The 23,081-nt window shown below is 38.8% G+C and overlaps 1 long non-coding RNA gene across 1 annotated transcript in view; it reads left to right on the plus strand.

The window, feature by feature from the left end:
• The window catches only part of LOC136393263 (uncharacterized), a 29,011-nt gene extending 24,400 nt beyond the window's left edge, over window positions 1-4,611 (plus strand). Inside the window, exon 3 of the long non-coding RNA XR_010749067.1 lies at window positions 4,533-4,611. This is a non-coding gene — a long non-coding RNA (uncharacterized lncRNA). The remainder of the gene's footprint in view (window positions 1-4,532) is intronic.
• The last annotated feature ends 18,470 nt before the right edge of the window (window positions 4,612-23,081 follow it).

Consider the following 23,081-nt stretch of genomic DNA (forward strand, 5'->3'; position numbering starts at 1 on the left):
GACGAGATCAGCCTGGCTTCTTCTGAGTTAAAGTATCAGGGCAAGGTGGGAAGGAGAGAGGTGGGGAAAATATGTCTGTGGTTCTATTTATTTATTTTTTTGTTTTAAGAAAAAGAAAGAAAAGTTTCTGCTTTTCTTTCCTGTGTGAGAAAAACTATTTAGACTGGCACAAAATGTATTTAAGAAGCATATTCTTAGAGTTACTTAGAAAAATGCCCTGTGTATTCTGGCAGCAGCCAAATGTATCCTTAATAGAATTCATATGGGGCCTTCAATGATCATGATGTTTGGAGAGGAGCCAGATAGTAAGTAATTTAAACATCACAGGAAATTAAATTTTAGAATTCAATTTTGCATAAAGTTTTCTGTAATGAAAATGTCACACATAAATTATGGAGTCTGATTATATTCCTTTTTGACTTTTTAATAAAATAATAGAGGTACTTGACAGTCAAGAACAAATGCATATTTTATATGAATAGTTTTGTGTTCAACCAACGTCCTCTGGAAATAATGGAACAGATGTTAACACTGCTCTATCAGCTATCAGGTGCTCTGTTAAACACAAGTATTTATTAAAAAATGCTAACTGGGTTGTCTTTTAGGGTTATCTAATTGTAGGCTTAAAATGTAGATGGTTAATGTAATTAATTATACATGTAGAATTATATAGTTGGGCTATAATTTATTATATGCATGCATATATAAATTATATAATTTTCTGTTGTAAATTAATTTAATATGGGCACAGGGAATGACTTCTTAAAAATATTAAATAGTTCATAATGTGGTTATAAATCAAAACTAATCTGAATTTCTACTTAATTTTGAATTTTGAGAAGGAGGATGCTTTAAACTCACTGTAGGGGACTTGAGAGTGTTGATTGTGTTTTAGATTAAATCCACAGCCTGTAATTATTTTTAATAATATTCAACTAAAAACACCCCAAATAAAAAGCCTGAACACTCTTAATTTGTTTAAGGCCAAGCAACATTTTTCTTCAAAGGGTAAAATATAGTGAACGTTTATTTAGAAAATGGACCTATTCCATCATAACTGCAGGGCCCTGAGCAGGTCTTTCTTCAGGCTGACAATGAACTCTTGCTGAATGCCTAATCCATGACCCTACTTTCTTTTTGGGGAGACAAGTTTTTCCTATGGATTTTCTGCTAAATATTTTCCTCCTTGAATCCTGTTATGACATTATCTACATGCTTTGTATTGGGGTGGAGTATGTACATTTAAAAATTTTAATAGAACATAGCAAAGCTTTCTTATTTAATCAGATTGACACAGAAGTCCAGGAGCTTGTATCTTCTAGAAAGTAGATAATGTCTGCTCACAGTGGAAAGCAGATAATGACGATGTCTTGTGTGACTTTTTCCAAGGCATTTTTTTTTCAGACATGGGTGTCTTTCTGTTTTCATCTGGTTGGTAAAGAGAACAATGGTCAGGGTGACCAACTTGTTCCAGGTTGCCTGGGACTTTCCTCTTTTCAGAACTGAAAGTCCCATGGTCTGGGTACCCTCTCAGTCCTGACTGAACTGAGGCAGTTGGTCATCGTAATTATGAATAAAGCTTACAAATGAATACTTTAAAAAGCTGTAATTACCACAGCATATGCTTCCTTTGAAAAGGCGGCATAAAGAGACAGAGGTGTCTATATCCACCAAGGCTAGACTTCTGTCCCTTGTTGTTACTATGTGCCAAAGGGCTGGCCCTCACCTTTACAAGATCAGTACTCAGATTTTATAAGCTGGACCATGGGTGGTGATCAGGCTTCAGTGACAGCTGGAGGAGGTCTCATCAGTCACTAAATGGAAGGAAGGGAGTTCCTGCTGTTTTGTAGAAGGCTTTATGGGAGCAAGTAATAAGTATATGTTGAGTAAAATCATTACGATTTTGGGATTGGACTGTTATGGAATCTTGTGACAATATAGAAGTTGTTGTCTTGAAGCAGAGTACTTCCATTAGAAACATGTAAAAAACATGGCATTGTCTTAGTCATCATCAGTGGCGGGGGGGGGTGGGTTGTGAGGAAACTAATGTTGGAAGTTAGAAAGATGACGATCCCTGTTACGTTGTGACAAAATATTTAGGTAAACTATTGCTTTTAATGACTAGGCAGGCAGATCACTTATCTGATAAATTTGCAGTGCTATGAAGAGAATAAAAACCAGAGCTTTAGGACTGTGTCATGTTATTTCTTGTATTTGGCAAGATATTACAAGAAAGAGATGAGCTAAGACAAGAAATAGTCAATAAGCAGAAAAAAAAGGAATGGAGCAAATTCAAATTCATGGCCTAGCAATGTGGAAAAGTTGACCACTTCTAAAACCCATACAATAAGAGATAGTATTTAAAATGACTTTGAGAGGAAAAATGCCTCTCAGTGGATTAATACACCTCAAGGCAAACATTGCTCAAGATGTGGCCTTTTAATTCATGCCTAATCACTCAATTTCTGTAGCCACCATGAAGTTGAGAGAAGAAGGCATGGTGGTTAGGAAGCAGAGAAATTAAGAAGATGTGAGTACCACATGCTGAAAGTCCTGTGAGTGTTCCCACTGTCCAATGACATGAGAAGCAAAGACAGTTTGTAGCAAAACATATAACTAAAGCAACCAGGTAAAGGTATCTGAGTGCTCAGAGCCTAAAATAATCCTGCAGCCCCTACTAGTCAATGACTAGGAAGCAAGTTGATTCTAAATTTCTCAATGTGTCCAAAGAATAAGCCAAAAAAGAATCTCCTAAAGGGTCAATCTAAGAGCCATGAAGAACCATGAAAAAGGGAGCTCTTGTCAGAGAACAGATCAGAGCCTAACTAAGAAGCCTTTCTTCCCATGGCTTGAGGTCTTCCCAGTGTCTGCCTGGCTTGCAGAACTGCTGCAGCTCAGAGGCTGCTAGGTTTCCCTCATTCTTCCCTTTCCAGATGGAAGTATTTACACATACCTTAGGGGGTGGGTATGTGTGCTCATGTAGGTATGTGAGAGTGAGTAGGTAACTTATTCCTTTTAGATCAAGACTTCAGGACCTGAAAAATCACTTCCAACTGAATCTAGTGGGAAGACAATTGGACATCACCTAGAAGATGATTTTGGAGTTGGATGCAGTGGCTGAATGGAGCTTTGGCTTATTTCCCTCAAAGAAGAGTATAATATATTTTCTGTAGGAAAAGGAAACAAAGAAATATTTAGTGATAAGAAGGGTGGATTGTGGCAGATTTAGTAAACAATTATCAAATATTCTTTGTGCTCACTTATATTTGCCAGGCTTTCCACAGTTAGATCAGGCATGGAGTTAGTGGACTTACACTCAGTGGCACTGGCTTATCTTGCAGGTTGCCATTCTCACTATTCCCACATAGATTCTTAATTATTTGCTTGTGTTTCAGACAGTACTTTTTAGCTTATCTCTACATTCCAATACATATCCTGCTTGGAACTTGCATCACTCTCTTCACTATCGATAAATACTGCTTTTTTCTTATGATGATAATGTTGCCCAGAATTTAGGGACCAAAACTTAGTTTACATACATCCAACATTGGGCAGGCTTTTCCCCACATCTACCTGACTTGAAAACAGACTCTTGGTTTTACATCCTTGCCATTTGGGGGATCAACAAGAAATGCCACATACAAATATGAGAGATTTCATTACCTCCAGAGCACTGTCTACATTAAGCCCTCACCATATTTATCAAATGGAAAACTTGGTCTCAGTGAACCTTCACAGATAATGTGATTGGCTAAAATAGCAAGTTTTCAGTTTTGAACCACTTCTCCAAAGTGTTACCCTGAGGATGTCAAAATTCTATTTCTTGGTCTAGAAAGAAGATGACTCATTTAACTAGAATGTTTTCTTGAGTAAAAAATTACAGGAGAGACTATTGCTGATGCAGTGGCCAAAGGGAAGACCTTTGTCCAAGTAATTGCTTTTAACCTCAAGGGCTAGAGCTCTAATTCTATTGACATTTCTGGTTGTCAGGAATACCAGCAGCATTGCTAATGCAATCAGCTTTATCTGAAGATGTACAATACTTTCCTTTTCCCTAAACTGCCTTTCACAGACACACATGTAAATCTATCTCTATTTATGGATCATAAAAGATGGGACTAGTGGTTTCTCTTCCTCTGATCTGCTAATTCCTATGAGCTACCATCTTCACTTTTTGCTCAGTTTCTAAGAAAAGCCAGGCGTTGTGTCTCCAATGAACAGTGCTAAGAGAAGTGCCAACAAGAATAGGTCCATGGAAGAGTATTGGTGTCCTAGGATGGAGACCACTGTCAAGAGTTCAGGTTGGCACTATGACCCTGATGTTTTTCACATGACTTGGGGCATTAGGGACTTTCTCACTGGGACCATTGAGCATACCCTACATGTCTCTACCTGTGGGGCTGTCCTCAGGTGGTGAGAGTTATGGCTTCTGGTGGAAAGGGTGGGTGGGGGTGAGAAGAGGCAGCCTTTGGGCATAGATAACTTAGATTTTTCCATCTGAGTTTTTAATATCTGTTTTCTTATTTTTTTAGAGTGAAAGTTATTACACTTCCTGAAAAAGGATGCTCATGGCATCAGCGTCCTTGTCTGCTGGCTCCTGTTGGGTTTCTGAGGTGGCAAATACCTGACAATAAACACAGGGGAAAAGATTGCAGGAAAAAATGGGAGATTTTTGAAAAAGGTGAAAGATTTCATGAAGTTAGTAAAAGTGATGTTAGAAAACGTCTTCAATCACATGTTAAATCATTAACAAATGCAGATCTGTCAGAGTTGACAATAAGTCAAGAAGTATGTCTACGCACATTCAAAAAGAAATCATTGAAATACCAATTTTTTCTTAGAAGAATTTCTGAAGTTCCTGGGTCTATTTGTGAAAAAAAAACCTTTCAAACTTTTTATAGGATCTTCTGGATGTGGATAAAGTGAAGACTGCTGTCATTTTACTGTTAGTTTGATTTAAAAAGTTATATAAAATCCAAATAAATCAATCAATATTTGACACATCTTTTTCGAAGAATTAGCAAATTAGTTGTAATTATGAGCTACATTTTGTTAAATATTGTATAAAATTTATTTCTATAATTTTAGTTTTATTTCTTTTTCAGTTAATGTTATAATAGAAGCTTTTGTCCCTCACTACTTAATAATGTTTTTATTTTAAAGGGACTTAAAATCTTTTCAGGTACCAATGAGCCCAGAGAAAAAGGACGTCCTGTATTTGTACTAATGAAATAGAAATTATTTAATTTGATTTTTATTGTAAACAATTAAAATAGAGAACAAGGAGTATTGTAATACCCAGTATATAAATAAAATATTATATAAATATAGTTTATACATATATGTTATATATAATATTTCTGACTTTAAAAAATTATGCTCTTTAAAACTTTTCATTATTTTTACCAGATTGTACTCCTCTTCTGTTGCCCCCTTTCAGGGTTTGTAGCCCTTGGGTTTACTGTCAGCTGACAAGTGCAGGGTTTGGATATTATTATTATTATGCAGCGTGACTGTCCTAATAGTTTTTGATTATTGTGAAGCAAATTCCTTGCTCTGGTTCTTTGGCCCTCACAGTGGCGACCTCAAATCCCATTATATCTTCCTGACTTGTTTCCAATAGACTCACTCAATCTGTTCCTGGGCGACTAACTCAGTGTAACCCTGTGACCTTGGGGCACAGCCTGCCCAAAGGAACAACCACTCAGTGACTGAGACTCAGATTATGAAGCCATGTCAGCATACTCCCTTTCTCTTACTACCCTCCAACTTTCAGCAAGTTAAAAATCTTTGTCATTCCACCTTTGTAATACCTCTTAAACACATTTCCACCCCTTATCGTCTTTGCTATTGGCTTATTTCAGGTGGCTCAGAGGCTGTAAGGCCCCCTGCTGGTGGGCTGGGTGCTAGAGGTACTGCCCCCAACAGTTGGCAGCTTGAAAGGCAACAGGATTGAAGTAAGAATTCCGTCTGAAACCCAGGTGTCAGAATTGACTTTGATTTTGACTGACTTCTGCTTCCTTAGTCCTGTTAATCTTGCCAAGGAGGCAACTTGGTGGCATGTATTGGGGGACTTTAGGTTCCCTATAATTTTCATTAGAACCCATTAGATGCATCCCCAAAAGATACAATCCAAGTTTATCATGCGTATATAACTTAAAGTCCCAATAGCCCTTCTAATGAGATCCCTATTCCCAAAGTCACTGAACACAGGGAACTTAGAGCCACATCACCTAGTCCTATACCTGGATTTGCCTGGCATCCTCCAGGCCTGTTTTGACTTACTCTGCCTGCTGGGTCCAGCTCTATTGCTTCCTTTTCTTCCCCTGACTACCTGTTCCTAAGTCTTGATGTCATTCATCTTTTAGATTCTGACTTCTTTTCAGTTACCCATGGCCTGCCCCAAGCTCCAGAACGCCGTGATTCACTCTTAAGTGAAGGGAAAAGGGGTTTTCCATGAAATCAAGCATAAAAAGTGAAATTAGAAGATAGTGGATTTAAAACAATTTTGACTATTTTACATTAAGGCCATTTAAATACACACACATATGCATATACAATTACTGAAACTAATGTTCACAAAAATAATACCACTAGCACATGTGATGTACTTTGATATTTTCTATTCTGTTCTATTTTATTTATTTTTTTAAAATCACAGATCCTGACCCACCAACTGTGCCTGATTGATTGAAGCTCGATTTGCTGTTTGAAATGTTGATCTAAGAAAAGCTTCATGGGAAATGTGGAACTGAACTGGGTAGAATCTTATTTATAAAAGCAACCTAGATTTTTATCAGAATTTCAGGTTGTTTTTTTTTGTGTGTGTTGCCTCCTCTTCTTTGACCTAATATGTGTGAATTGAGGAGAAGCATCCCAATGCATCTATTTTGAAAGCATGTGTAAAGTAGAACACTTTTTTTAATCAATATTTTTTGTTATTTTTCAATCAGAAGATTTAAGAGTACATCCACCAGGCCTGCTGTCTCTGTTATTGGTAATCAGGTATTAAGAAATGCAGCATAATTGCTGTGGGTAATTCTGTAATCTCCATGAGCAATTTCTTTGGAACTGTCAATTTCATTGCTGGAGAATTTAAGATGAGAGTATGGATTGCTGTTAGGGCCTTCAGCTCTAGGATAGAGGAGTTAGAAGAAGCAAGAAAGCTTTGCTGTCAACCTAAGAGGGGATCTTCATGAAGTCTGATAGTGACAGCTGATAGAGTTGAGGATCTAGGAAGAGAGCTCTACTTACAAAGAACCTTGTGTCTCAGGGGTCCTCAACATGGTACACTGTGGAATTGCTAGAAAGATTTTAGATTGATTTATTTTTTTAACTTCTTATTATTTGAGCTTTCAAGCATATATGAAAGTAGAAGGAAAACATGATGAACCCCACATACCCATCACATGACTTCAGCTGTTATCAACTCATTGACCAGCCTTGTTTTTTCTATGCATTACCCACTCAGGGCATCTACTTATCATTTTGAAGTAAATCCCACACATAATAACATTTCATCTATAAATATTTTGTTTTGTATCTCTAAAAGATAAAGGCTCTACTTTTTACATAACATCACAATATCATCACCACACAGGGAGATTTTGGAGAGTTACCAATGCCTAGACCCCAGACCAATTAAATTAGAATATCTGGGGGCAGGACTCAAGCACTGGTAGTTTCACCAAGCTTCCAGGCAATGCTAATGTTGTTATCATACTTGACAGAAATCGAATGGTCATGGCTAAGGACTTATATAGGATGATCATGAACAGGGAACAGTAGCACCTGTCTCTGTTAGAGCAAGGATCGCATTTGCTCATCTCTCCGTTCACTCTCATCTTTCACAAATCATTCCAGTTTAGTTCTCACCTCTCTGGAGGTAACTCCCAACATTAACATCTCCTAGTTCTGACCTAACTTCTGAACTCCAGGCTCAGATATCTCAATCACTGTAGGCCATTTCTGTTAATATGTTCTACCATCATCTAAACCTTAATATGCTTTAAAACAGACTTCACCCTCTGTTCCCACAACAACTCCCTCTCTAGATGGCTCCATTTCTGTCAGCAGGATGGTTATCCTTTTGTTTTTCCCTAGTTACTCACATACCAACCAGATCTTAAATTTGTTAGTTTTTCTCATTTGATGTAGTTCACATCCTACCATTATTTTTGTTCACATACACACCGACCTCCTTCAGTCCACTGTCCTTTTAAGGTCTACTATTACAATAACTTCCTATTAGTTCCTTTCCCTTCTTTCTTTTCTGCTTCCAACCTACTCCATATTCAAAAGTTGTGTTTGTATTCTCAAAACATAGTTTAACAATTTATTCATTTGGTTAGATAAACCCTAAATGAATTTCCATTATTTATAGGTATTGTAAATTCTTTTATTTTGTTATTTCTTATAAGACCCAGAGCTTTAGTCAAGATTATACACTTTTCTTGAACTTGCCATATATATTCCCACTTCCTTAACTTTGCCTATACATATATGTATATGTATTTTACCAATTTTTCTGCCCTAAAAATGCAGAAACTTTTGTTTCATGTTTCCATCACATCAGCCAGCATTATATTTTGTATATAGTAGAAGATATCATAGGGTATTCAATACATACTTGTTGATTGATTGATTTTGAATTTACTCCCTATAGTGCAGTATTGTGTCTTTAAAAAAAATTCATTATTACCAGAGGAAAGGAATCTTAGGCTAATAGGTAAAAATACATCACATGACATCTCCAATAGTAGCTTGATTGATTTTCTTTTCATTGTTCAGTTGATGATGATTACTCCAAATTTGATAAATGCTTATAATCTGCTATAGACATCACAGGGCAGATGAAGAATGGCCTCATAAAAATGAAACACAAAGTGCTTCCTTCTCTCAAATGCAACTACAAAGCCAGAACCCAGAATTCCATCCTGGTTCTGCAACCAGGACCTTGAGCAAGATACTTCCATGACCTCAGTTCTTTATAAAGCCAAGGGGTTAAGACTAGACTACATGCTCTCTAATTTTTTTTTCAACTAGAACATTTCAAGAGTTAAAGCTACTTTCTGTTCCTTGGTGCACGTGGCCATCAGAACTTGAGTTTACATAGAGAATAATGGAGGCAAGGATTGTATATAGTCAAAGTTTCCTCACTCAGATCTCTTGGATAGATTTTTGGTTGCACATTATGTGAAGAACTGAGACTGGCTCACGTTTAAGACACATAAAAGATAGCTTGAAGCACTAGAAAATCCATTCAAGATGAAAAGCTACTCACACAATGAGAAGCTTATGAGACCTGGACCCAGCAGAGGGAATCACAGAGCCAGGTCCCTCATCTATACTCTGTTGAGCCCCTAGGTGTTAAATAAAATGGCCATTGGAGTGACCTTTATAATATTTTCTCTTTCTGCTCAAAGGTAAGTGACCATGTGTGTAATATCAGGGTCAGAGCTATCTCTCATAGACCAGACCATTTTTCTAAGAGAATTAGAGAAGGAGCCTAAAACCTTAGATACAACAATCATGGTCTTCTTAAAAATTTGATGCTAAGGGGAGCATCCTCCCCTACCCCTTCCCTTCTCCCTTCCCCCCATCTTCTGCTCCTACATCTCTTTGGAAAGCATCTCTTCCCAAGGCCAAAGAAATGCTAGTTTAGCATTGAGAGTCATCAGGAAGTGATTGAGAGGCTGGCAAAATCCCAGATCTCATATTTAGGACAGAACAGTGTGAGAAGGTCTATTTCTCATAGAGGGTTGTCAAGACATTGGATCCCTCAAGTAGCAAACATTGAAAAGAAATGAGCATGTGGATTTGGATAGACTAACTTAATTTGGTTATCACTGCTCACATTTTGATACAGGAGACTCATTCCTGAGCATCTTCTCTGAACTACTTTAGACAAAAAAGTCCCAACAATTTTCAACTTTTACCACAACCATTTTACATTAAAAACTATTGAATCTGAGTATGACAGGGTATGTGTGTACAGAAAAAAAAATCAAAAGTGTTTAGGTGAACTAAAATGTTTCTTTTTAATAAAAAAAAGTGAAGAAAGTATGTGCTCAACTTCTCAGTATTATCTGGGATTTAATGAAATCAATGTAAATCCAGATAAAACTGGAAACTAAAATCACTTAGGCCACAGAGCTTGATTAAAGTAGAAATCATGGAAAATCTAGGGTACTGGAGTATGCCACATAGTCAACCCTTCCCTCTTGAGGAATCTTCTAAATCCCAAAATTGTATTCTAGGAGTTGGCCCACATATGTTGGTTATTAGGTGAGTATTGAAAATAAGGGGGGGGGGGGGAGGTCTGCCTAGCACAAACATTACAGATGTGAAGTTTGATGTTTGCTTTACTTCCTCTTCTCTTTGATGCCTTCCTACCCCTGCCATTTTTCTAGATAATTATTTCTCTCATTCCCTTCCTGATCTTACCTCACAGTTAACTAATTTCTCCAAAGCATTAGCCAAGAATAGCTTAAGGTATTTTCTCTCCTATTCAATAATGGAAATTTCAAAGGATTGATTCTCAAATAGGGAACTTTCAGGTGTTAGAGGAGAGAGGAAACCTTGACCATCCATTCCTCACATAAAGGCTACTGTTGGGCAACTCATTATAACTTGCTATAAAAGAGTTTTCTTGGTAGAATAATAAACTCCTTGAGGGTAAGGACAGTGTTCACCACTATATCCCCAGGACATAGCATGGTTCATGGCACAGAAAATATACTCAAAAAGAGAGACTGAGGAAAGTTTAGAGTCAAGGAAATGTGGAACTAAGAGGCTATTTGAAACTCCTCTAATACTCCCTTACGCTACAGATGAAAAGACTGAACATGAGAATGGGTAAGGGAAACACACATTTCTTGACACATACCACATGTACTATTCTAGTGCCTATTTTTTTTAAAAAATTATTTTTAGAGAGAGAGAGAGAGAGAGAGAGAGAGAAGGGGAGAGGAGCAGGAAGCATCAACTCCCATATATACCTTGACCAGGCAAGCCCAGGGTTTCAAACCAGTGACCCAACATTCCAGGTCGACACTTCATCCACTGCGCCACCACAGGGCAGGCACTAGTGCCTATTTCTTTGTCACATCATTTCATACTTCTAATATATTTTTATGATTAAATTGATATCCCCAGTACAGATCAGGAGCCCAAGCCTCATGGAGGTGTAGTAACTTGCCTAAAGTCATGCAGCTGGCAAATGACAGAGATGAGATTTGAACCCCAACCTCTCTGATTCTAAAGCACATGCTCACCTGGTCTCACCCATCTGTCTCCTGGGAAAATATTTCAAGGTAAGTGACTATTCATTCCCAAGAATGCAGAGCTCATTAGAAGCAGAACCAGGGTTAAACCTGACATCACCTAACACCAATCCCATTTGGGACCACCGATTGACTGTAAATGAAATAACCATTTTGGAGTCCATATTTGTTTCCATTACATTAGTCCATTTCAAACACTGGTCCAGTGAGTAACAGTATATGAGTAGCACAGTTACAAAGGAGGCCTTATTCAATAGCCCCTTTCTTCTACTGCCATGAGAATGGACTCACCTTTCTGATCACCTGGAATTTCCTCCTGTTTAGGGGCCTTTCTTATTGACTAGCACCTCTTCGCTTATTCTTTGGCTTCTTCCGCTGACTTGGCAGCTGTTATGGAAGAATGACTTTGCTGTTGAAGAGGTTTTTGCAAAATCCTTGGCATAGCTGACAATGGTTTCCAAATGATGATCGTAATCTGGGTGGTGTTTTGTTTTTTTTTTTAATGTAATCCATATAAATTTGGCCAGACTTCTTGGGACATTAACAATCTGATTATGTTACCATTCAGTTTAGTGATGCTGTTGGGTCTCCACTGCTTACAGAACAAAGTCCAAGGCCATCACAGGACAGACTTCTTACAGGCCCCACCCTGCCTCACTGGCTTTATTCCCCTCTGCTCCCTGCCATGTATCCCTTACTTCATCCATAAAAAATTCTGGAATTTCCAAATCCTTCCATGACTATATATAACATTTCTCCTTCTCTGATAGAAAAATTCTAGCTCATTTTTCAAAAGCTCAAATTCATCACCTTTATAATGTCTTTCTCAACTCTTGTATGGCAGGTCTCATGACCTCTGGGCTTTCTGTAGAGGCCTTTGCACAAATTTCTCTGACAAAGGAAGCAGCAGGGTTCCAAGCTGAAGAGCATCTAGTTTGCTTTAAAATCATGGCTCTGTCTCTTTTTAGCTATATAAATTTGACAAAGTTATTAACTTAATCTTCAGTTTCAGTATTTTAAAACAGGGATAATAATAGGACTAACTCATGGGGCCATTATGAAGATTATGGGGATGATACACATAAGCATGTTCAGCAGACTGGCCAGCACACAGCAGGTGCTCAATGAACCACATCACGTTGTGATGTAACTTTGTTTTTCTTTACCTGCCTGTGTCTTCTACTAGACAATGAGCTCCCAGAGGCTAGAGAGTTAAGTCTTATTTGTTTTGGGTCTCCCCATGTTCATTCTAGAAAGGCTGGCTATATGCATGAGTAACCAGTGCAATTGAATAAGACCCTTTGCTTGGGGTTTAATGCTCTACAATTACTGTCTTGAATTTCTTAAAAATTTTAGCTTTGAATTTGCATTTGTCTTGGAGTTTATACGAGTGAAGTGTGATGAGGCAATGAAGTGAATGCCGGGGTCTTGGGGCCTGGGCTTATATCACCTTCACACACCTTCAGGACGGCTTCCCAGCAGCATGCTCCCTGTCCCTCGTGTCCTGCCTCCTGCTGGCTCCAGGACTGTTCCCACCCTCCACTGGCAAAGGATGACTAGGTCACATTGTTGAGATAGGGGGTTGTATGCATTGCATTGTCACTTTAAGCACTCACAGGGTGCCTGGGTGTGGGTGTAGAGAGGGTTTGAGCTGGGTGTGTGCCCCATGACACCTCGGTGGAGTAAGGTAGTGACCATCCCTTTCCCATGCTGGCAGCTTTATGGTGCATTGGGGCAGCTGTCCCATAGGAATCTCTCTAGATCTTTACTACTCATCCAGGGCCTAGAGCATCCAGAACAAAGGCTGCAAACCATTGGGGAGGGTGCCACTGCATTGTGGATGGGGATGACTGGTCCATGGAAAGGGAAAGTTGATTCCATTGTCCTGAGTGAGGCCCCGCTTTTTCACATTGCACTGGGCCCACACATGGTGTCACCAGCCCTGAATGTAGCTGCTCCACACACAGAAAATGCTAAGAGAAGGATACAAGGTGAAGAGGCCAGAGAGGGTAGAGTGAAGATGGAAGAAGACAGTTTCTGCAAAGACTGGGCTCTTCATCAAAAATCAGAAGCCTGGAAAGACAGATGGTAGACTACTAGACAGCTGGGAGCTGGAAGGGAATATGCTATTTCATAGCCTTACCTAGAATGACATGTACCTTTTCATGTTCACTATTTCCATCTTAACTCAGTTTTGCTTATGTTTTCCCTTCACTCAGATTTGTTCCAAAACCTAAAAAAAATCTTCTGTTTTCTTTTGCCAGGATAAAGCAAGGATCGACAAAATAGTGATAAAATCTCATTAAAAAGAGTTCTCTATTGTGAATATAATAACCATGCTTAGACATGTTAAGTGCTTTCTCCTTAGCAGTCACTGTTCATAATGAAAAAGCAGCAAGTGATAAATTCTTGGCAGCTTTCAGCACAGTCTTTGCAAGGAGTTCCCACTGAGAGAGAAGAGCAGGGCTCTGGCTGAGTGGGCTACAGATCTTTCAGTCGGCTAGCAGCTATCTCTTAGTTGTCTTCTATTTCCCCCAAATTCACATAAATACTCTAGTCTCTAATTACTGTTCCAGGAATGTTCACCTTCCCATATGTTACATGACTTAAAAAAGAAAGAAAGAAGATTGAGGTAAACTTGGATATATAATACCAGCAAATATTTATTGAGACCCAATGCACTACAGACTTCTCCATTTGCCAATTTAATTCTGGAGAGATATGGGTGGGGGAGGGAAAAGAGAGGGACCAGATGTCCCTTCGATATCATCCCCAGTATATACAGACTAAGAATGTGACTTATAGCAAAACGCTAATTAAAATGAAATCATTGAAAAATATTTGAGAGCCCAGTGGAATTCTTTATAACAGAGTCTGAACTGAGGCAGACAAGAGCATACATCAAATCATCCAACATGCATGTTAGGGAAAGGCAGGGGGAAAAGGGGAAATAAGGGAGGAATAGACCTTAGTAGAGGCTGTTTTGTAAAAGCCTGCATGAAGTTTCATATCCAACAGCTCTCCCAATAATGCTGAGTAAGCCTGCAGCTTCATCTCAAAGATTTTCCCGCTGGTAGTTTTCAACCTTATCCCCAGGTCCCTGCCAGCCTGAGGCCATGGCTCCCATTCAGCCCCCCATCCTCCTCTCTTCCTTCCCCCTCCCTTCTTTTCCTCTTCCACTTCCTCCTCCTTCTTCTTTTAAAACTGGGAGAACGTGTGAAATGCTAAACGTGCCATGTACCTCCAGGCACAGCAGCGTTTAATGTGCTGCGTATTTTTAACATCAGTTTATCAAAACACAAACAGCAAAACTGCAATGCTATTGTAAAATATGTATTCTGTCATTAAAAAAAAGCACCTGGTGAAAATTGACAAAACAAATCCAGGTGGCATTCAAACTGCTTTGAAAATAAAGTGGGATTTGTTTGCAAGGATTTAAATTGGTAAATGATTTGAATTTCTCCACCCCTAAATGAATGATTTAGATGGCTTTGACCCCAGTCTGACTGCAGGGATTAATGTGGGATAATGATTGCTGAGGCTATCATTGCAGCCGGCATCATTAATTATCCTTATTGATTGTAGCTTTCAAAGTTAAAGCATTATGCTGACTGGAAAATACCCTCTTTCTGCAAGGTCAAGGCTAAAATAGGGAAGCTAAATAATTGCATTAACAAACAAAGAAATAAAAAAACCCTCTCGGAGCATTGTGTAATTAAGATCCAATTACAACGTTTGTTCTTGTTTACAAAATGAGAGAGTTCTTGTCAAATCATTTTCTCGAAAATTGCTTCAGTACATGATAACTGCACTATATCAGGTAACCAGAAAGGAGCATTAAAAAAGGGATCAGTTTCCTTGGGTCGCTGTTACCATGTCTCTTGCTGTCTGACTCACCTACAAAAGTGTGAGTCCCAAGGGACTTGTCTAAAAATACTAATGGTATGTTAAATGAAGGGAGTTAGATGGAGGAAGTAATAATTGGGCCTAAAATCCTATTTCATTTCTTTTGGATAGTGCAATGGAGTTCAGAGATATCCCAAGGATGTTATCACAGAGGTCTTTCGTTACTTCCCCTTCTCTGGCCACATCATTTTCATTGCTGTGAAAATCTTGGCTTTAAAGCCCTATTGGGTTGTAAATTTTGCTGGTGAAAGGGATCAGTGTTACAGCTTCCTTCCTATTCATCAGATTTTGGACTCAAAAAAAAAAAAAAAAAGAAGCTTTTAAGTGTAAAACACGTGATTTTCTGTGTGAAAATGTGTTTCAAACAAATTCTTAAGTTTGTCTTCTGCTAAAGGTCTTCTGCTACATGTTCAGAAGCAGTGAATATTAAGGTCTGATTAGAAAAGGAATGGGCTAGGGGTACTGAAGTGGTATGGGAGCTGGGTGTCCATACTTCAGAGGTGGGCTTTATGACTTAGGCCAGGTATTTGGTCTTTTGGGGACTTAGCTACGCCATCTGAGAAAGTGGGGATCATTGTTACAATCCTGCCTTAGTCACAGTGAATTGAAAACTAAAGACACAACAACAAAAATCCTCTATGTAAATTGTTAAAAAAAATTATATATATATATTAATATATATAGTGGGATCCTTGAGTAAAAGATACTGTCAAAGTAGAAGTGATAAGTTCATGCTGTTGTAAGGGACCAAAAGCTACAAAATTAATGTTAATATTTTAGGAAGCTTGAAGAACATTTTATTAATTTGGGCTAGGCATGCAGAAATTTTGTAAATGATCTTTGTACTTGTGTGATTAGCATAAAACCAAGATGGCATTGTGTTGTAAATGCCAAGGGGAAGGAGACTTGGATTCTCTGACCTTCCACCACACCTGTGGGGAAATGAGTGAATAGCTAGCCAGGTGCAGGCAGAGAAAGATTAAATTAAACCTTTTCTTATATTAATGGGCCATTTACAGGCATTTGTCCCAATGGAAATTACCTCTCCCTTCCTGAAAGCATGTAGTTAATGTGTATATCTCTGGACAAAGGAATAGCAAATGAACACTAGAAAATATAGGAATGTCTTTTAATATGTAAAGTAACATTTTTACCATTGTGTTACCTTGTAAGTTTTAATGTGAAGAAACGTTTTTTTATGAATCCTATAGACAAATGTTATAAACTTGCTAATGAATTGTGTCCCATCCCCCCTTCATTCTTTCCCCAAACCTGTGTAGGTGAAAACAAAGGTTATCAGCTTATGCCATGATGTCAGGCTTTTTTTTTTTTTGTGCCCATGTATAATTAAGGGTATATAACCAGCCCCTAGAATATTATAGATACACACGATTTGGGACTGCCCATGTAAGCTATAGGTGGCCGGCATATCTAATAAATTTTCTCCTTTAATAAAACTCTTCAAAAACTCATTTGGACTTGGTGCCTCTACGAAAACCCGCAGAATTGTGGATTGGGTATTTTACAACATTTGGCACCCATGCGGGGCCTATGGTGTGTCATGACACCAGGCAGAGGCACCCCGAATCGGCTGGTCTCTCCAGGAGGCTTCCCGGTCCCATTTGAATCTTGAGGAGAGGCACCACCTGAAATGTTTTCAGGGCTCCTGGTCTTCCTGTGTGTCTGGACAGTTCTCCGGTAGACACCCCAGTTCCCAAATTCGACAATTTGGACTATTCAGCAGAGAACTCGAGGAGGTAGGTAAAGCAATTCTTTTTGCTTTAGTGAATTTTTTGGCTTTTCTTTAAACTCTTGCTTTTGCTTTTCTGTTTGAGACTGGTACTGGTCAAATTTGTTTGGGACTAGAATGTAGGTAATTTGGGGGCCTTGCTGAGTTGTGACTCCGGAGATGTGTGACTCCAGTAAGTAGGGCCCTCAAAGCTGCTTTGCTAAGCTGAAACTCTGAAAAATTGTAGGTGAGGTAGATCTTTTGTTTTGCTGAGTTCTAGCTTTGGAATTTTTTAGGTAAAGCAAATTCGTTGCTTTGACTGAGTTGTAACTGCAGAGGTGTGTAGGTAAAACAGATCGTTTGTGTCACTGAGTTAAAACTTCTGTAGTATGTAGATAAAACCAGCTTTCTGGCATTACTGAGTTGAAACTAGTTCCACTGTGGTCTCTTCAAAGACTGAGATATTGGTAGGAGGTCTGTTGGTCTTAATTAGGATTTTCTGGGATGCATTTAGTTATACTCTGGAAAGACGATTAGTAGGAGCTGAAGTGAGCAGGTCCATCAGCTACTGTCGTGGTTTTGTGTTTGCACATTTAGTCGTACTCTGAAAGGACATTTGGGAGGAGCTGAAGTGACCAGGTCCATCAGTTCTGTCTCGGGCTTTCAGAGACGTTTGCTTGTATTTGCACATCTGTACATTTCTCTAGAAAGATAAAGGGGACTGAGTAGAGACCCCGAACTTCCAGAGGCAGCTAGTTGTGTTATGCTCTCAAAAAACAAAACAAAACCCCTGAATAAAGACACTTCTGTATTTATCAAAATCTCATGCTTCTTTGTTCTCCTTCCTTTTGTCTAAAAAAATTCCTGGGTTTAAGTCTAAAGTCCTTGTGGGGACACGGCCTGCATTACACCTGAGAGGCCAAGAGGGAGAGCCCTTCCCTCGTCTATAAAAGCGCGCTTGTGTGTCTTTGTGTATGTCTTTGTTCAATGTCTAAATATGTCTGTTTGAGTCTTTTGTATCAAAATTGGGAGCTTCTGACTAAAAAGCAGTGGTGAATTGTTATTCTCTCTTTTTTCTCAAATTAGCTTTGGGTGCCCTGTTAGGTTTCTTTTCTGAGAGAAATTATTCTCTTCTGTTGGCTTCTTCCCTTGGTCTTGTGTAATAATTAATCTCTGTAGTCAAACATTCTCTTACTCCAGATGCTATCTGTCTTATTTTTCTTGTTAGTGCACCAATTCTTAGATTCTCCTGAAATAAGTTTCATTTTTGTAATAAGTAGTAGCAACCGGGACTTCTAATCCTCGGATAGTAAGGACAGTCTGGAACATAATAATTGGGAACCCAGGTTGTCCCAATCAGTTTCCATACATTGATTGGCGGCTATATTTAACAATGAATCCACCACAGTGGCTTAAAACATGCTTGATACAAAGCAGGTGCCACATCTTCTTGGTCATGCAAAATTTGAGTCAAAAACAGAAAAAAAGAATAACTAAAGCAATAGCAGCAGCACTTTAAGAGACAAACTCTTCTAAGAATAAAGGACCATCGGAGGAGGAAGGAGAGTTCTCCAAGGCACGTGAGGACATGGCTACTCTTGAGAAGGATTATGAGGAAGAAAAAGAGAAAGAGAACAATTCAAAGAAGAATAAGATTCTGCTAGGAAAGAATCAATGTGCTTCTTGTAAGGAAAAGAGACATTGAAAAATTAAATATCCCATATTACAAGCAGCCACAGGGAAGAAAGTAAAGCGGAGCCCACAAATTGAAAGTGTTTGTCCCAACTTTAGAGCCAAAAGACTAGCAAATAGGCAGTTTGAGTAAAAGAAAAGCCAAGCGAGGATGCATGGTGTGTAGACCGATGGAGTGGGGCCACGGGCGAGAAGAAGCAAATGTACACATGCCCCCTAACCTCCCGCCATTTCTCCAGTCTCAGCTGTCACGCTGCACCCGAATGGAAGGCAGACAGTAAACAGCAAACCAAGCACTAAGAGACAAACCCCGCCACCTTCAGGTGCATGGTTAGGTTAGGATTCAGCCTGCTGTGTGTGGAGTGACAGGGAAAGGCAATAAAGTAAGGGTGAGATAACTAAAAATATAAAATGGAAACTAGTTTCAAATCTCCACTTACTGTCCAAAAGAAGTTTTGCCCATTTGGAAAATACAGGGTAGGAATAGTATTAAAAATTAGAACTTTGTTTTAGAAGAATCTTTAAGGAAAGAAAAAGAATATAGAAATTAACAAACCATAGGTGTAGACCTTGCTAGTTAATTGGCAGTTTCTTAAATTAAATTGCAGCTCCAGAAGGAGTAATAGTAAAAGTTGTAAAAAGAATTTCTAGGAAATTGCGGGAAAATTGGAAACCTCATATAGGCTAAAGCAGCCCACTGTTAGGAAGGTAAATTTATAGAATTGTATTTTTATTTGCTGCTTTTATTTTGTAAGAAATAAAGCTAAACAGCTGCTGGGGGATGGAATGAAAGTCAGCTTGGTTTTTGGAGGTGCTGGGTCCAAATGCCCACCCGCTGCACCACCTTTCCCATGGCAACCGTGTCCCTAATCCAGCGGCAAAAGAGAAGGGAACAGAAGTCCTGAGAGAGTGCCGCTTTAGGACTGAGCCTGGAGCCTCGCTGTTGCTGTCATCCTGCGCTTGGCCAGGCTTGGGTTCAGTTGTGCAAAGAGGAACAGACACATCAAATGCCTCTTCCTTTCTCCCTCTCCTAAGATCTCTGATTGGCAAACTGCCATTCGCAAACAGCTCGGGGGCCTTTTGCCTTCTTCGGTACAGCTCTCTAACGGAGTGCCAAGTGTGGGCGCTGCCTCAGTAGGGAAGGTGCCTACATATGTAGTTTAAATAAAAAAATTTGGCTCCTAAAAGAAAATTCAGTTATTGTACTGTTAGTAATTGGCTCTAGTAACTAATAGGTTTTCTGACTACTGAGTTAAGAGTGGTGACTTATTGTTCCCCCACTATTGTGTAAAAAGTATTTTCCATGATAAAATGCATATGTTATTTCAAAGGTCTTTTGTTAATTCTTTATTTGCTGTTTTATAGCATTGTGATATTGAAATCTTAGTTTAAATATTAAGAATTATTAATAATGTCTTTTTATGTAATGTTTAGTTTATTATCATTTTGCAACAATATTATTAAATGCTAGGTAATCTAAGAAAAAGGGAGTCATATCCTGGAACTCTTGCAAACCTATTTTATCATGCTTTTGTTAAAATTTCTTTTGAATACTAATATACTGAGTTATTCAGCAGTGAAGAGATTTAGGAATTCTAAAGGAGACACCAAAACCTGTTTTTCTTGATTTAATCCAGGTAATAACACTTTGTCTTTTTCCAAGAGTTTATATAGATAGAAAAGGGCCCTCAAGCCCCTCAGCAAGATTTTCTGAGCATGGCTTTTAAGGTCTATAATGACCAAGATAGAAACAGAAAAGGCAAATAAAGCCCAAAAAAGGTCAGGAAAATACCAGCTTTTGGCATATACCCTTAAAGCAGCGGTTCTCAACCTGTGGGTCGTGACCCTGGAGGGGTCGCCTAAAGCCATCGGAAAATATATAATGCATATCAGGTATTTACATTCCGAATCATAACTGTAGCAAAATTACAGTTATGAAGTAGCCACCAAAATTATTTTTTGGTTTGGGGTCACCGCAACATGAGGAACTGTATTGCAGGGTCACGGCATTAGAAAGGTTGAGAACCACTGCCTTAAAGGCTCCTATGCCCCAAAGGACTTCATAGGATCCATCAGGGCCCTGCTTCAAGAGTGGAAAGAAAGGTCATTGAGCTGAGGCCTGCTAGGCTTCTTGGCCCCACTGGGGGACATGCCTTTGCTGTGAAAAAAGGGACATGAGAAGGTAAGCTGCCCCCTTGCTCCATGGAGGGAGGGTTCAGTCTCTTCCAGCCCTAATCCAGCTACCTGTGACCTGACCTTGCCCAGCCTGCTGGGACTTGCCACTGAAGGATTAAGCAGGAGTCTCAAAGTCAACTCAGCATATGGGCCACAGAGCAAGATCACAGCCATTCGGCGGGCTGCACTAGGTCTACAAAAGGCAACTGTTATGCAACACTTTTCTCACTGCAGTTGAAAACAAAAAAAAATCAGTACAAAATTGTTCTGCGGGCCGCATGTGGCCCACGGGCTGCGAGTTTGACACCCCTGGATTAAAGGTTGGCTCCCATTTCAGGACACCATTTACAAGCCTAAGGTATTTCTTCCAAGTAGCAGGTAAAACTGATCTCATTTCTTGTAAACACAAGGGTCATTTACTATGCCTTGCCTAAATATTTCAGTTTTATTTATCCCTCGAAGATCTTTACTGGGGCTAAAGACAGTCTGATTTTTGTTGCTTTATTTAATGTATAGTGTCTCCTTTATTCCTCTTGTCTCAATGTCCCATGCCTATTATAGGCTGGGACCTGATCCTAATTCTAATTAAAAGCAATGATCATTAGAACTTAAACTCTAGTTGCAAAGTGTAAAAATGTGACCACAGTTCCAGTGCCTTGTAGACTTTTTCTGAATATGTATGACCCATACTCTTTAAGACATTTCTTAGACTGATATAGAAATTAGGTTACATTTGTGAATAATACAAACCAGCAACAGTGTCAACATAGACTTAGTGAAATTACATTAATGTGTTAAGAACATTTGTGACTGTAAGAATTTTATTTTGGATCTTCTTATATGTTAGAATATTATTTTTGTTTAATAATCTAGTAGGCTTTTTTTTAAAATAAATTTTTATTAATGTTAATGGGATGATATTAATAAATCAGGGTACATATATTCAAAGAAAATATGTCTAGGTTATCTTGTCATTAAATTATGTTGCATACCCCTCACCCAGAGTCAGATTGTCCTCCATCACCCTCTATCTAGTTTTCTCTGTGCCCCTCCCTGTCCCCCTAACTCTCTCCCTCCTTCCCTCCTGCATCCTCCCTCCCCCTACCCCTGGTAACCACCACACTTTTGTCTATGTCTCTTAGTCTCATTTTTATGTTCCACCAATGTATGGAATCATGTAGTTCTTGTTTTTTTTTCTGATTTATTTATTTCACTCCATATAATGTTATCAAGATCCCATCATTTTGCTGTAAATGATCTGATGTCATCATTTCTTATGGCTGAGTAGTATTCCATAGTGTATATGTGCCACATCTTCTTTATCCAGTCATCTATTGAAGGGCTTTTTGGTTGTTTCCATGTCTTGGCCACTGTGAACAGTGCTGCAATGAACATGGGGCTACATGTGTCTTTACGTATCTATGTTTCTGAGGTTTGGGAGTATATACCCAGTAGAGGGATTGCTGGGTCACAAGGTAGTTCTATTTTCAGTTTTTTGAGGAACCACCATACTTTCCTCCATAATGGTTGTACTACTTTACTGTCCCACCAACAGTGGATGAGAGTTCCCTTTTCTGTGCAGCCTCTCCAACATTTGCTATTACCTGTCTTGTTGATAATAGCTAATCTAACAGGGGTGAGGTGGTATCTCATTGTAGTTTTGATTTGCATTTCTCTAATAACTAATGAAGCTGAGCATCTTTTCATATATCTGTTGGCCATTTGTATTTCTTCCTGGGAGAAGTGTCGGTTCATGTCCTCTTCCCATTTTTTTATTGGATTGTTTGTTTGTTTGTTGATGAGTTTTATGAGTTCTTTGTAAATTTTGGATATCAGGCCCTTATCTGAGCTGTTGTTTGAAAATAACATTTCCCATTTAGTTGGCTGTCTGTTTATTTTGATATCAGTTTCTCTTGCTGAGCAAAAACTTTTTATTCTGATGTCCCATTCATTTATCTTTGCCTTCACTTCTCTTGCCATTGGAGTCAAGTTCATAAAATGTTCTTTAAAACCCAGGTCCATGAGTTTAGTACCTATATCTTCTTCTATGTACTTTATTTTTTCAGGTCTTATATTTAGGTCTTTGATCCATTTTGAATTAATTTTAGTACACGGGGACAAGCTGTAGTCGAGTTTCATTCTTTTGCATGTGGCTTTTCAGTCTTCCCAACACCATTTGTTGAAGAGGTTTTCTTTTCTCCATTGTGTGTTGTTGGCCCCTTTATCAAAGATTATTTGACCATATATATGTGGTTTTATTTCTGGGCTTTCTATTCTGTTCCATTGGTCTGAGT

The sequence above is a fragment of the Saccopteryx leptura genome, chromosome 2 (genome assembly GCF_036850995.1).
Source record: "Saccopteryx leptura isolate mSacLep1 chromosome 2, mSacLep1_pri_phased_curated, whole genome shotgun sequence".
Lineage (NCBI taxonomy): Eukaryota > Metazoa > Chordata > Mammalia > Chiroptera > Emballonuridae > Saccopteryx > Saccopteryx leptura.